The 14546-nt window shown below is 50.2% G+C and overlaps 1 long non-coding RNA gene across 1 annotated transcript in view; it reads right to left on the bottom strand.

The window, feature by feature from the left end:
- Window positions 1-306: 306 nt before the first annotated feature.
- LOC127058225 (uncharacterized) overlaps window positions 307-14546 on the bottom strand; it is a 28882-nt gene continuing 14642 nt past the window's right edge. Inside the window, exons 2-3 of the long non-coding RNA XR_007776317.1 lie at window positions 9876-9960; window positions 307-638 (exon numbers count right to left, since the gene is read on the bottom strand). This is a non-coding gene — a long non-coding RNA (uncharacterized LOC127058225). The remainder of the gene's footprint in view (window positions 639-9875; window positions 9961-14546) is intronic.

The following is a 14546-nucleotide window of genomic DNA, read 5'->3' as shown; positions in this document are numbered from 1 at the left end:
GTCCAGACGGTCATTCCAGGGTGGCCCTCCCGATAAACAAGATTATCCAATCTAATGCCAAAGCACTTTGGCAAACCCTGTCCTCCATCGCCCCCTCCCCCAGCCAAGGGAATGGAGAAAACGTATTTTATCCCCACCAAAGGATACGAATATGTCTTCACTCACCCTGCCCCATGTTCTCTCATGGTGGACACAGTTAATGAAAAGGAGAGAGAGGGCCAACAGGGGCCTGCCCCAAAATCAAAGGAGGCAAAATGCACGGACCTCTTTTGGCAGAAAAATTTATTCTATAGGGGGCCTCTCACTTTGAATTGTGAACCAGCTTGCGGTTCTCAGCAGATATAGTTTTATAATTCGTGGTCTGCGATCCTTCAGTTCCAGGAACTCCTCCCATCTGAGTCCCACAAAGAATTGGGGCCATTGCTGAGGAGGGTAAGCTGGTAGCCTGAACCTCCCTCCAGAGCTCCCTTGACACTGCAGACGCGGCAGCTTGCACTTTGGCCTCCGGCATTGCCATGTGTCGGAACGCATGGCTCCAGACATCCGGCCTCCCACCTGAAGTGCAACCCACCATTTAGGATCTTCTGTTTGATGGCCAGGGCCTGTTTACTGAGCAAACTGACTCTCACCTGCATACCCTGAAAGACACAAGGAACACCATAAAATCCTTGGGTATGCATACTCTGGCAACTCAAAGCCATTTAAGCCTCAGCCTCCACAACAGTGCCTCTTCCCGCCCAGACCTAGGCAGGACTTCTCCCATAGGAAAGCAGGTACTCATGGCATAGACCAGTGGTCCTCAACCTTTTAGTCTGGCAGGCGCCAAACAAAGGACTGTGGCAGCGGTTAAGCATCCGCTGAAATGCCACCGAATTTCGGCGGCGACGCCTCTCGATGACATCACTTGTCAGCAGCAAGCAGCGTCATCCAGAGGCGTCGCTGCTGAAATGCCGCTGAATTTCAGCAGCATTTTGGCGGATGCTCGACTGCCAGCCAGGATGCGGGTGCATTTAGGTGCCCCCACAGGCACCACATTGGGGATCCCTGGCATATACCTCCTTCAGGACAAAGCTAGGGCCAATCTGAGCCCCCCCTTACCCCAACTCTAAGTGCCCATTTTGAAGGTGCGTTCAAGGATGGACTACCAGTGCAAAACCCGGCCAACTATCCCTTCCTGAATTGTCTATCTCGTTTCTACGATGCCTGGTCCCTTATTACATCGGACAGTTGGATCCTTGGCACAATAGAGGCAGGATAGTTTATCCACTTCCGGTCTACCCCCCTTTCCCACCATCCTTCCCCATCCCTCTTCAGGGACCCCTCTCATTAGCAACTTCTCATCGAGGAGGTATAGACACTCCTCACCCTAGGGGCAGTGGAGAAAGTGCCCCAAGAGCTCAGGGGCAGGAGTTTCTATTCACGCTACTTCCTCATTCCCAAGGCAAAAGGAGACTTAAGGCCAATTCTGAACCTCAGGAAGCTCAACGAGCACATTTGTCAACCTGAAGTTCTGCATGGTCTCCTTGGCCACAATCATCCCCCCCGTGAACCAGGGAGACTGGTATGCCGCCCTTGATATGAAAGACGCCTACTTTCACATCTCAGTCAGCCAATCCCACAGACATTTTCTCCGGTTCGTGGTGCACGAGACGCTCTACCAGTTCACAGCCCTCCCATTTGGCTTGTGCAGAGCCCCTCACGTCTTCATGAAGTGCATGGCGGTTGTGGCAGCTTTTCTTCGCCGTCATCACGTTCAAATGTTCCCTTACATCAATGACTGGCTTATTTGGGGTCGATCTCACCAGCAAGTCCAGTCTCAGGTGCAGTTAGTCATGGACACATTCAATCGCTTGGGCATCATGCCTAACGCCAGCAAGTCTGTACTCTCACTGATACAGACAATAGAGTTTATTGGAGCAGTCTTAGACGCGACCCAAGCTCAGGCTTTCCTCCCAGAGGCCCGGCGTCTAGCTCTAACAAACATAATCAACAACCTCTGCAGGTTCCCCAGTCTCAAGCTGCTGGGTCACATGGTGTCCTGCACCTACATAGTGCAACACACCAGACTATGTCTCAGACCCCTACAGATGTGGTTGGCATCTGTATATTGACCGGACCGCGAAAACCTAGATATGGTTCTTACAGTCCCGAGCCCCACGCTTGACTCCCTGCATTGGTGGCTGGACCCTCAAATGGTAGGTACTGGGGTCCCATTTCATCCTCCCCACCCTGACCCTCATGGACGCATCCACGTTGGGATGGGGGGCTCACCTCAAAGACCTGACAACGCAGGGTCTGTGGTAGGAGTACGAGCTAACTCTCCATATCAATATCAAGAAACTCAGGGCTATCCACCTTGCATGCCAAGCATTCCTCCCCCACCTACGAGACCATTGCGTAGAAGTTCTGACAGGCAACACCATGGCCATGTTTTATCTGAACAAACAAGGCAGAGCCCGGTCATCGCCGCTCTGCTATGAAGCTCTTCTGTGGGAATTCTGTTTAGCCCACTCCATCACTCTCCAAGCTTCGTACCTGCCAGGTGTTCAGAACGTGTTGGCGGACAGTTTGAGCAGATGCTTCCTCATGCATGAATAGCTGATTCACCCGGACGTCATCTACTCGATCTTCTGCACCTGGAGGTTTCCCCGTATCGATCTGTTTGCTTCACGGACCAACAGGAAGTGCCCAGCCTTCTGCTCCTTCCTGGGTCACAGACCAGGCTTGATCACGGATGCTTTCCTGATCTCATGGTCAAGCCAACTACTCTACACTTTTTCACCATTCCCACTGATCCACAAAGTACTTCTCAAGGTCCGCAGGGACAAGGCAGATGTCATACTGGTGGTCCCTACCTGGGCCTGCCAATGCTGGTATCCCACCTTGTTGGATCTATTGATATGGACGCCCCAACGTCTTCCTCTCAGTCCTGACCTCATCTCGCAGAACCACGGTCATCTCCTACACCCGGACCTTCAGTCGCTCCATCTTACAGCCTGGAGCATCTGTGGTTGAACCAGGCTGAGCGCGCCTGCTCAGACTCAGTACGGCGCGTACTCCTGGAGAGCCATAAACCCTCTACCAGACTCACTTACGAAGCTAAATGGAAAAGATTTTCCACTTGGTGCACCCAGCGGCAGGTATCCCCGCTCCAAGCTCCAACCCCTGCATCCTGGACTACTTAATGCACTTGAAAGACCAACATCTCACCTTCGGTTCCCTTAAGGCTCACCTCGCGGCCCTTTCAGTATTCCATCCAGGAGCAGCAGGGCTCTCAGTGTTCGCACACCCGGTCGTGTGGCACTTCCTGAAAAGTTTTTGGAAAAGATCCACCCCCTGACGAAACCTCCCATGCCAGTCTGGGACCTGAACTTGGTTCTCTCCTGTGTGATGGGTCCTCCTTTCAAGCCACTGGCTTCCTGTTCACTCCTCTACCTCTCCTGGAAGGTCGCCTTCCTAGTGGCCATTACTTTGGCATGCCGGGCTTCCAAGCTACGAGCTCTCACATGTGAACCACCTTCCACAAGGATAAAGTTCAGCTGAGGCCTCACCCAGCCTTCCTGCCAAAAGTGGTATCTTATTTCCATGTAAGCCAGGACATTTTCCTGCCAGTTTTCTACCCGAAACTGCAAGCCAATCTTTGGGAGCAGCATCTTCATTCACTGCACGTTAGAAGAGCCTTCGCCTTCTATATAGACTGTGCAAGGTCATTCCGTAAGATGACCCAGCTGTTTGTCGCCATCACGAAACGAATGAAGGGCACTCTGGTCTCTGCCCAGCAGATATCTTAATGGATTACCACATGTATCCATACCTGCTACAATTTGGCAAAAGTCCCTCCTCCTGCTGTTACAGCTCTCTCCACAAGGGCTCAGGCATCGTCTCTGGCCTTTCTGGCAAATGTGCCCCTTCAGGACATCTGCAGGGCTGCCACATGGGCCTCAGTGCATACCTTCACGTCTCACTACGCCATAGTCCAGCAATCCTGCAATGATGCTGCTTTCGGCAAGGCTATTCTTCAGTCCACACTACCTTGACTCTGACCCCACCTCCGAGGTAAGGCTTAGGAGTCAGCTAACTGGAACTGATATGAGCAAGCACTCGAAGAAAAACCGGTTACTCACCTTTTTATAACTGTTGTTCTTCAAGATGTGTTGGCCATCTCCAGTCGCTCCAGCTATAGCAGGCACCAAACCGTGGCCAGCAGAGAGTCCTACTCTGCATGGCAGCCACAGTGGCCTCCTCCGGGACTATGGCAATTCTGGACCCCATGGGCCTACCATCAGCAACAGGTCACCATTTCCAGAGCATCCAAGTCTGGGCATTCCAGGCAGCACCATTCCAAGTCGCCACACAGGCACACATCAATGGCAAGAGAGGCCACTCTCTCTAGGCTGCCCTTGGATCCCCAAGAGCAACTAGCGATGGCAGGCCCAGTGCCCACAGCAATACCAAGCACTATGACCTCAGGAGGTGTCAGCCTCGTTGGGCCCTGAGGTGACCCAGGCCTACAGGGACCCACAGGAGGGTATGGACGAGGGTAACCAGCAGCAACTCACATCCTCCTCTTCTCCAGGCGAAACAGTGGTGGGTACATCAGTCTCAGGACCGCCACCAATCTACCACAGGGCTCACCAGGAGCTGCTCTGCAGGATCGCCCTCAATATGGGCCTCCGGGTGGAAGAAACGGTCAAGCAGGAGGATGCGATGGTGGACATCCTGGCTCCCGAGGGTCCCTCCAGAGTAGTGCTCCCTCTCATAAAGACCATATAGACAAATTACAACACCATATGGCAAACCCCGGCCTCTATCACACTGACAGCCAGAGGGTAGAAAGGAAATACTTCGCCCCATTCAAGGGCTACGAGTTCCTGTTCTGCCATCCAATTCCCCACTTCCTGGTCATTTCAGCAGTCAACGAAAAGGAATGGCAGGGCCAACAAGCCTCAGCTCCAAAGGCCAAGGACTCAAGAGGCAAAGCGTCTGGACCTCTTTGGTAGAAAGGTCTACTCATTTGGGGGCCTCCAACTACTTATAGGCAACCAGCAGGCGATCCTTAATAGACATAACTCCAACTCTTGGACGGCCATGTCCAAGTTGAAGGCTCACCTGCCCCAGGCCTCACAGTCAGAGTTTGCCGCATTAATAGAGGAAGAAAGGTGGTAGCCAAGACTTCACAGGAAGCCTCCTTCAATTCAGCTGACTCTGCGGCCAAAACCATTGCCTGAGGGGTAGTCATGCAATGCTCAATGTGGTTTCAGGCATCAGGCCTCTCTCCAGAGGTCCAGAACACCCTCCAAGACCTCCCCTTCAAGGGCTCAAGTCTTTTCTCGGAGCAAACAGACTCCAGGCTGCACAGCCTTAAGGACTCTAGGGCCACCCTGAAGTTGCTAGGGATGCATATGCCGGCAACCCAGACAAAGCTCTTCAGGCCCCAGCCTCTGCAGCAGAGGCAATATCAACCCCACCCCAGATATGAGCCGTATCGCAGGCAGGGCACAAACAACAGACATAGACTGCAGAATAACATGCCTAACCAAGGCCAGAATAAACCCCAGCTTGGAAACAAGCAAGGGTTTTGAAGGCGCTCTCAAGGACAGTATACCAAACCAGTACCTACATCCATCCCCTCAGTTTTTAAACTGCCGGTCCCGTATAACATTGGACAACTGGGTCCTATGTACGGTGCAGGTGGGATACTTCCTCCAGTTCTCCTCTTTCCCTCCCTTCCACCCCACCTTCCCCATCCCGCTTCAGGGACCCCTCTCACAAGCATCTCCTTATGCAGGAGGGCCGTTCACTCCTCAAGATAGGGGCAGTGGAGGAGGTTCCACAGGAGCTAGGGGGAAAGGGGTTTTATTCCCATTACTTCCTAAGCCCCAAGGCAAAGGGGGATCTTTGACCCATTTTAGACCTTCGCGGACTCAACAAATGTATGGCCAAACTCCAGTTACGCATGGTCTCCCTAAGCACTATAATCCCATCACTGGATCCGGGAGACTGGTATGCTGCCCTCGACATGAAGGACACCTATTTCCACATCACCATCCATCTGGCACACCTCCGGTTTGTCATAAATCAACATCACTTCTGGTTCACAGTTCTCCCATTCGGCCTGTCGACAGCCCCCCACGTGTTCACAAAGTGCATAGCAGTAGTGGCAGTCTTCCTGCAGAGAAGGCAAGTTTGAGTCTACCCATACCTCAATGATGGCTACTGACAGGTCGTTCCAAGGACAAGGTCCAGTCCCACGTGACAATGGTCATGAACACCTTTCACAGACTGGGACTCCTCCTCAATGTACCCAAATCGTCACTCATACCTACCCAAAGGAGAGAGTTTATAGGAGCAGTCCGAGACTCAGTACAGGCAAAAGTGAGCCTTCCAGAGCCCAGGTTCCAAGCCATAGAGCAGATTGTCAAAACAATGCTTCAGTACCCCACCACAACAATCAGGTGTTGCCTGCAGCTAATAGGACATATGGCAGTATGCACGTATGTGGTCAAGCATGCCTGACTAAGACTCAGGCCCATACAAGCGTGACTCGCACTGTCTTACCGCCCATCCTGAGACCCCCTGCACATTGTGGTGATGATCCCAGGGCAGGTACAAGAATCCCTGCATTGGTGGCTGGACCAACCAATGGTCTGTGCTGGGGTCTCCTTCGCCAAGCCCTAGCCTTCTCTGACATTAGTAACAGATGCATCAGATCTGGGCTGGGATGCATATTAGGGGATCTGAGGACACAAGGCTTGTGGTCGAGGGACGAGATACCTCTCCATATCAACCTGAAGGCGTTCAGAGTGGTTTTTCTATCCTGCCAAACCTTTCACGCCACTTTGCAAGATCACAGTGTGACAGTCCTAAAAGACAACACCACCGCCATGTTCTACATAAACAAACAGGGCGGAGCCCGCTCCTCACCCCTTTGTCATGATGCTCTTCTCCTCTGGACTCCTGTATAGCCCAATCCATTCAGCTGGAAGCATCCTACCTTCCAGGGGTAGGAACGAGCTGGCGGATCGATTCAGCAGGTCATACCATGTGCACGAGTGGTCAATCAGATCGGACATCATACAGTCAGTCTTCCATAGGTGGAGTTATCCTCAAGTAGACCTCTTTGCCACCAAGAGCAACTCACAGTGCCCTCAGGTCTGCCCATTCCAAAACCACAGTCCAGGTTTGATTGCCAACGCGTTCCTAATACCATGGGGTGAGGGGCTGAAGTATGCCTTTCCTCCTATCCCACTGGTCTACCGGGTCCTTCTCAAAATTCGCAGGGACAGGGTGATGGTAATCATGATTGCCCCATCCTGGCCATAGCAGCGTTGGTACACGACCCTCCTAGAGCTGTCCATAGATGCCTCAATAGCCCTGCCCCTCTTCCAGGATCTGATCACACAGGACCAAGGGCACCTTCTCCACCCGAACCTGCAGTCTCTACATCTCATGGCTTGGAAATTCCGTGGCTAAATCCCATGGAGAGCCAGTGCTCTCAATCAGTGAGACAGATTCTCCTTGGTAGTGGGAAACCTTCCACTAGGGCTACCTACCTGGCAAAGTGGAAAAGGTTTTACTGCTGGTGTGAACCCAAGCATCTTCAACCACTCCAGGTTCCTGTCATGGTTATTTTGGACTACTTCCTACACCTTAAGCAACAGGATCTGTCCCTTTCATCCATCAGGGTACACCTGGTGGCCATTTCAGCTTTCCATCCAGGGGAGTCTGGGCATGCAGTGTTTTCAAAGCCCATGGTGGGGTGATTCCTTTAAGGGCTGGAGAGGGTGTTCCTGTATTCTTGCCCACCAGTCCCAGGGTGGAACCTGAACCTGGTCCTCTCCAAACTCATGAGCCCACCGTTTGAGCCCCTAGCCACTTGTTCCTTCCTCTACCTTTCTTGGAAGGTGGTGTTCCTGGTGGCCATTACATCGGCAAGGAGGGTGTCCAGATTGAGAGCTCTCACCTCTGAACCCCCGTACATGGACAAGGTGCAGCTTAGACCGCACCCCAAATTCCTCCCCAAGGTGATCTCCCAGTTCCACATGGGACAGGACATTTGCTTGCCAGTTCTTTCCAAAACCCCACATGAGCCCGAGACACTGCAGCCTACACATGCTGGATGTCCGAAGAGCCTTAGCATTCTACATAGGGTGCATGAAACCTTTCCGCAAATCAGCCCAATTGTTTGTTGCCATAGCCGATAGTCGTAGCCGATAGAATGAAGGGTCTTCCAGTCTCTGCGCAACACATATTGTCCTGGATCACAGACTGCTTTTGCACATACTACGAGCTGGCCAAGGTTCCAGCCCCAGCAATTACGGCCCATTCAACCAGAGTGCAAGCATCTTCGACTGCTTTCTGGTGCAGGTCCTCATCCCAGACATCTGTAGGGCAGCCACCTGGTCTTCAGTGCACACATTTACAGCTCACTATGCTGTCAACCAACAGGCCAGAGATGCGGCGGTCAGCAGAGCTGTTCTTCAAGCAATCGTTCCATGACTCCTACCCTCCTCCAATAGTAAGCTTGGAAGTCACCTAATTGGAATGGACAGGAACAGTCCTTGAAGAAGAAAAGACAGTTACTTACCTCTTGTAACTTGTTCTTCGAGATACGTTGTTCACGTCCATCACGTCCACCTCCCTTCCTCTCCGTTGGAGTCAACAGCAAGAAGGAACCGAAGGAGGGTCGGGCTAGCAGGGTACCATAAACGCCGCCATAAGGGTGCCACTCTAGGGGGTTCCACTGCCATCCTGACGGGCACTGCCAAGGGAAAAAGTTTCCAATGTACGTGCATGTGACGCGTACACACACCTAATTGTAATGGATGTGAACAGCACATCTCAAAGAACAACAATTATGAGAAGTAAGTAACTGCCTTCTTTCCATTTTGTAGTCTTTAATTGCTAAAGGAGATGCTCCTGTATTTTTCTTTAGTCTTCTACCTGTGAAGAGCATTTCTGATTTAACAAGCTTTTCTCAAGAAATTTCATACTCAAATGCTTCTCTGTGCTGAAAAAGACAAGTCCAGGGCCTCATTAATATCCTTACTGTGCAAACAATGCAAACATGAGTGGAAAAATCTCTTTATAAAATCAGAAATTCTATTCACTAAAGACAAAAGTACAACATATCCATTTTAGCAATGTACCTTATTTCATGTAGTAGACCATTTTAAGAACTAACAGCATGTAAATAAAACAGCTGATGTAATTTTTAAAATAATGTATTTGCCCTGTCTTGGACCTGTCTAGGTTCCTCCCTAGACTGACTATCCTGTAGTGTTCTCACCACAGGTGCCAGCTTCTTCCTTTTTCCCCTGGAGTGCTCAGCTCAGGCCTCACCCCCACCCCTCCTCTTCCTGCCCCCATTCTGCCCTGCCTCTTCCCACTCACTTCCACCCCTTCCCCCAAGCACGCCTCCTCCCCCTCACTCCCAGTGCCTCCTGCATGCCATGGACAGCTGATCTGCAGCAGGTGAGAGGCACTGAGGAGGAGGGGCAGCTGGCTGATGGTGAGTGCTAAGCACCATTTTTTTTCCCTATAGGTGCTCCACAGCTGGAGCACTCACGGAGTCAGCACCGATGGTCCTCACCTAGGATCCTGGGTCATTCTTGTGGTCTGGCCTGGTGCTGGCCATCTCGGTTTAGGCTTTCACAAGGTGCTTAGCTCAATCCTTTCAGGTGTTCACTATCATTGAACTGCCTCAATATTTAGAGCCTATTGTGAGAACGCTGAAAGTTTCAAGTTAAGTACCCAATAAATGGTGGCCCCTTCTGAAAATATGGCTGCATCTATTTTCAGATGCTCCACCACCAAAACACCTGGGCCCTTTCTAAAGCTTTGGTATTACTCAAACATTTCCCCAGCTGCATTACCTATAGTAGTGCCCCATCTTCTGAATGTTTCCCTCTTCAGCTGGATCTCTGCAACCTGGTGCTGTGTCCTGTGCCTTCCTGTGCACTGTAGAAAAAATTAATTAAATCAGTTGTGGCTTGGCAAAGTCTCTCTCTGGTGCTGAGTGACAAGGTAAGCTGCTTCCAGGACAAAAATCCTACTGCATTTTACTCACGCACACAACCTGCCAAAGAAAAACCTCACTTCAGTGCCCCGTGATCATTTTTCATGGGATGTGTATGGGGAGGAACAAAAACAATGAAGTGGATAGGCACTTCCTGGCTCTTTGGGCTGAGAGGAAGGAGCCCTAAAAGCTGCATCAACCACTGAGATATAATTGTGAGAAGGGAAGATAATCTGCAATACAGGGCAAATATCTGAACTAGGGCTAATAGCTGCAACACAAGGCTCCAGGTACTAATTCACTGATGTCCTCAACAAAAGAAGCAAATAGCAGATGTTAGAATGGGTTGTTTCTTTCAACTTTTGTGTCAATTATTTCAGCCGTGAGCAATTAGATTAAGGCGAAATAGAGGTACTATTAACCTCTCCCAGCTCTATGCTGCCCTTCAGTGCTGATTCACAGTACTGCTGCTGTTCTTGTCCTGGGTCTCATTCTTCCCCACTGGCTCTGCTGATTACTTTCTGTCTTTGCACACGCATGCACACGGGCCCCCCGGCTGACTTCTGTACCCTGGTCTCCAAACAATGATCTCACTGCCACATTCAGCTGGTGAGAAACTATAATAAAATGGAGGAAAATAAACACATGAGGGGAGAGTGAGGCTGCTGATTTAGGAGCTAGGAATTTGCCTCTTGCTGTCTCCTGCATTGTGTATCTGATCTGAGAAAGTGACAGCTTGACCTAGTGCTTTCCTAGTTGAGACTCTTGCTATGCTTGTTCCTCTGGAAACAGTCTGGTTCCTGCAGATGTTGCCTGCTGAATACATGAATAGCTCAAAGGAACATACATTCGTAGATTCCAGGGCCAGAAGGAACATTGTGATCATCTAGTTTGTCCTCCTGTATAACATAGGTCATAGAACTGCCCCAAAATAATTCCTAGTGCATAACTTTTAGAAAAACATCCAATCTGGATTTTAAAATGGCCTGTGAAGAAGTATCCACCACCACCCTTGATGTTCCAATAGTTAATTACCCTCACTGTTATGCCTTATTTCCAGTCTGAATTTTGTCTATCCTCAACTTTTTCAGGCATTGGATCTTGTTATACCTTTGCTAGATTGACGAGCCTATTATCAAATATTTGTTGCTCTTGTAGACTCCTAGAGACTATAATCAAGTCACCCCTTAACCTCTTTATTAAGCTAAGCAGGCTGAGCTCCTTGAGTCTATCGTTATACGTCATGTTTTCCAATCCTTTAATCATATTCTCATAGCTCTTCTTTAAACCCTGTCCAATTTATTAACATCCTTCAATTGTGTACACCAGAACTAGACGCAGTATTCCAGTAGCAATCACACCAGCATCAAATACAAAGGTAAAATAACCTCTCTACTTCTCAAGATTCCACTGTTTATGCATTCAAGGATGGCATTAGCCCTTTTGGCCACAGCGTCACACTGGGAGCACATGTTCTGCTGGCTATCTACCGTGGCCCCCAAATCTTTTTCAGAGTCACTTCCCAGCAGAGAGTCCCTCAGCATATAAGTAGGGCCTACATCCTTTGTTCCTACATTTACATTTAGCTGTATCAAAACGTATTGTTTGTTTTGCACCCAGCTTACTAATCGATCAAGCTTGCTCTACAGCATTGACCTGCCATCTTCATTATTTGCCACTCCCCCAGTTTCTCTGTCACCTGCAGCCTTTATTGGTGATGATCTTATGTTTTCTTCCAGGGCATTGATAAAAATGTTAAATGTTCTTTGAGTGCTTGCTCATGTCGATTCCATTCTACGTGTACGCGTGCCCATGTGCGTGGTCGTCTGAGATTTTTTGCCTTAGCAGTACCCATAGGGTCGGTTGTGGCACCCCCTTGAGTGCCACGCTCATGCATCGGTATATGAGTGCCACCGGCCCTACATCCTCTCAGTTCCTTCTTACTGCCCGTGGTAGTTAGTTAGAGTGCCTTTCCTTGCATAGCAAGGGCTAGCGGTTTTGTCTCTTCTGACTTTGAGCTTTAGGGCCTTGTAAATAGTTGTTTATAGTAGTTAGTGTTAAGTAGTTGTTTGTTAGAGTCCCATCAGAGACTTTGTCCCAGGTGAGGCATGCCCCATTCTCCGGGGTTTAAGCCCTGCACAGACTGTAACAGGCCTATGCCTGTAAGTGACCCCCACAGCAGCTGCCTCAAGTGCTGGGGGGAATTGCATGTAAACGACAAGTGTTGTATTTGTAAAAACTTTCAACCCAGGACTCCCAAAGATTCATTTGAGGGCTCTCCTCATGTAGGCTTCCCTCCGACCGGCTTCTGAGCCATCCTGGCCAGATTCGACTGCTAGTACCTCGTTGCATGGCGCACCCCTGTCACCGGGCTTTGTCCAGCGCCACTCTCCGTCACCGGTGCCCAGTAAGAAAACTAAGAAGCATGGCTCCCCGACACCAGGCAAGAAAGGCCATCAGGCAAACAACCCAGTTCAGGCCACCCGGCCATGCCGGAGCCACGCAGATGTGCCTCCTCAGTCAGAGCCCTTAGCCCCTTAAAGGATCCACCACTGACTCCCAGGAGTGGTAGGGGACCCAAACTTTTGGTGACACTGATGCCTTTCCAAGCTCCACCAGTCCCAAGAGAGCAGAGGCCTCCACCGCCACCAATGGCACCATGTGTGTTGAAGGAAGCAGCAAAGGCTGCATACAAGGGCAAGCCAGTTGCCAAGACCTCCCAGAGTGCAAAGGCATGCCACTTACCCCCTGGAGCGAAGGCAGCATTCTCCATTTCCATGTTACAGATCTCTGGCATCGCAGCCCAGATCCTTTGGGCCTAGCCCTTGGTCACTGGCACCACGTTTGTGGTCCCGAGCATCTCAATGTGAATCATCTACGGGGAGGTGCCAGTCACCATACTATCAGCACCGTTCACCCTCCCACTCGTCGTCCTCCCGGCGCAGATCTCCATCACCTGCCCCATGGAGCACTCCCTGTCGTGATACCAGTACGCCTGAAACTAGCACTTGTCCTCCCACTCCAAGCACCTGTCTCCGGTGGTGACGGTCATCAGGCAAACACAGGTGCTGACAGCCCCTCCATGGTCACCAGAAGGGGATTTCTCCAGCATAGAAGGGCAGTTCAGTCCATTGCTGAGACTCCACTGGTGCTATTGAGCACCAGAGGCCACATCTACGTCTACAGACCACTTTGGTAGCACAGCCAGTGGTCAGTGCAGTTGCCCTATTAGAGTGCATGGGGTATACCAGTGATGCTGATGCCCCCTTCACATCACTCAGCTGCTTCCACCTCAGAGCAAAAGTTGACGGCACCAGTGGCACCAGGATCAGTGCATGAAATGCACTTGGAGGTTGGGATAGAGGAGAGAGTGCCCACCGCAAACCTTCCTTCCCCCATGGGAGATGATGTCCCGGGGCCTGCCCCCAGCGCTACAATCATCCTCATCCCCAGACAAGACAGTAGAGGGACCCTTGAGGGCCAGCCCACTGGACAATTTTAAGGAACACCAGACCCTGCTTCCACGGGTGGCTGAGAATTTGGGCCTAGAGGTGGAGGAGATGGCCGAGCAGGCAGATACCTTGTTCAATGTGCTCTCGGGCTCTACTCCTGCCCGTGTTGCACTACCAGTGCATGACAGGTGTGATGTTGCACCCCATAATGCTTTATGGGAATATGCTTATGAAATAACTGGAATATGTTTTATGTTACATATGCCATGTAACGTATCTCTGTAAAGGTTATGATCTACTGAATATATTCATCCTATTTGTATGCATGTATCATTTTTGTATTCGAAGTTATGAATATTGGCTGTGTACTTGTTTAATTTTAAGTAGCCTCAGTGAAGCAGTTGGTCAGCTTCTTGAGAAAAGACTGTTCTCAGTAAGTGCCCAATCAAGAAACACTTAAGCCAACAATGAACTTGGGGACACCAATCCACATCTGAGTTTTCCCAGGAATGTGGGCTGGCTGGTAAGGAACTCAGGCATGCATGGACATGTGACTTGCCCATGTGACTCCAAAACTCCATCTTGGAGCTGAATTTTGCATGGGGGCGGGTCTCCACCCACAAGAGAAAGTCTCTTTAAGCCCCTGGGAAACCCCTCTCTTTTTGTCTTCAGCTGGCTCAAGAGAGAGCCTCTCCACCCCCAAAGGTTACCTGAAAGAGACTGTAACAAAGGACAGTAACCACAGGGGTGGAAGTGATTGCTGGACCCAGACTGGGAGAAGACTAGTCTGTAAAAGAACCTTATTGGAACATCTCTGAGGGTGAGATTTCATCTGTAACCACTTTCTTACTGTATTAGGCCTAGACTTGCATGTTTTATTTTATTTTATTTTGGTAATTCACTTTGTTGTGTCTGTTATTACTTGGAACTACTTCAATTCTACTTTTTGTATTTAATAAAATCACTTTTTACTTGTTAATTAACCCAGAGTATGTATTAATACCAGGAGGACCAGGGGGAACAGCTGTGCATATCTCTCTATAAATGTTATAGAAGGCGAACAATTTATGAGTTTA

Source organism: Gopherus flavomarginatus, chromosome 1, assembly GCF_025201925.1.
Source record: "Gopherus flavomarginatus isolate rGopFla2 chromosome 1, rGopFla2.mat.asm, whole genome shotgun sequence".
In the NCBI taxonomy this organism is placed as follows: domain Eukaryota; kingdom Metazoa; phylum Chordata; order Testudines; family Testudinidae; genus Gopherus; species Gopherus flavomarginatus.
This window is presented reverse-complemented; position numbering and strand designations above follow the sequence as displayed.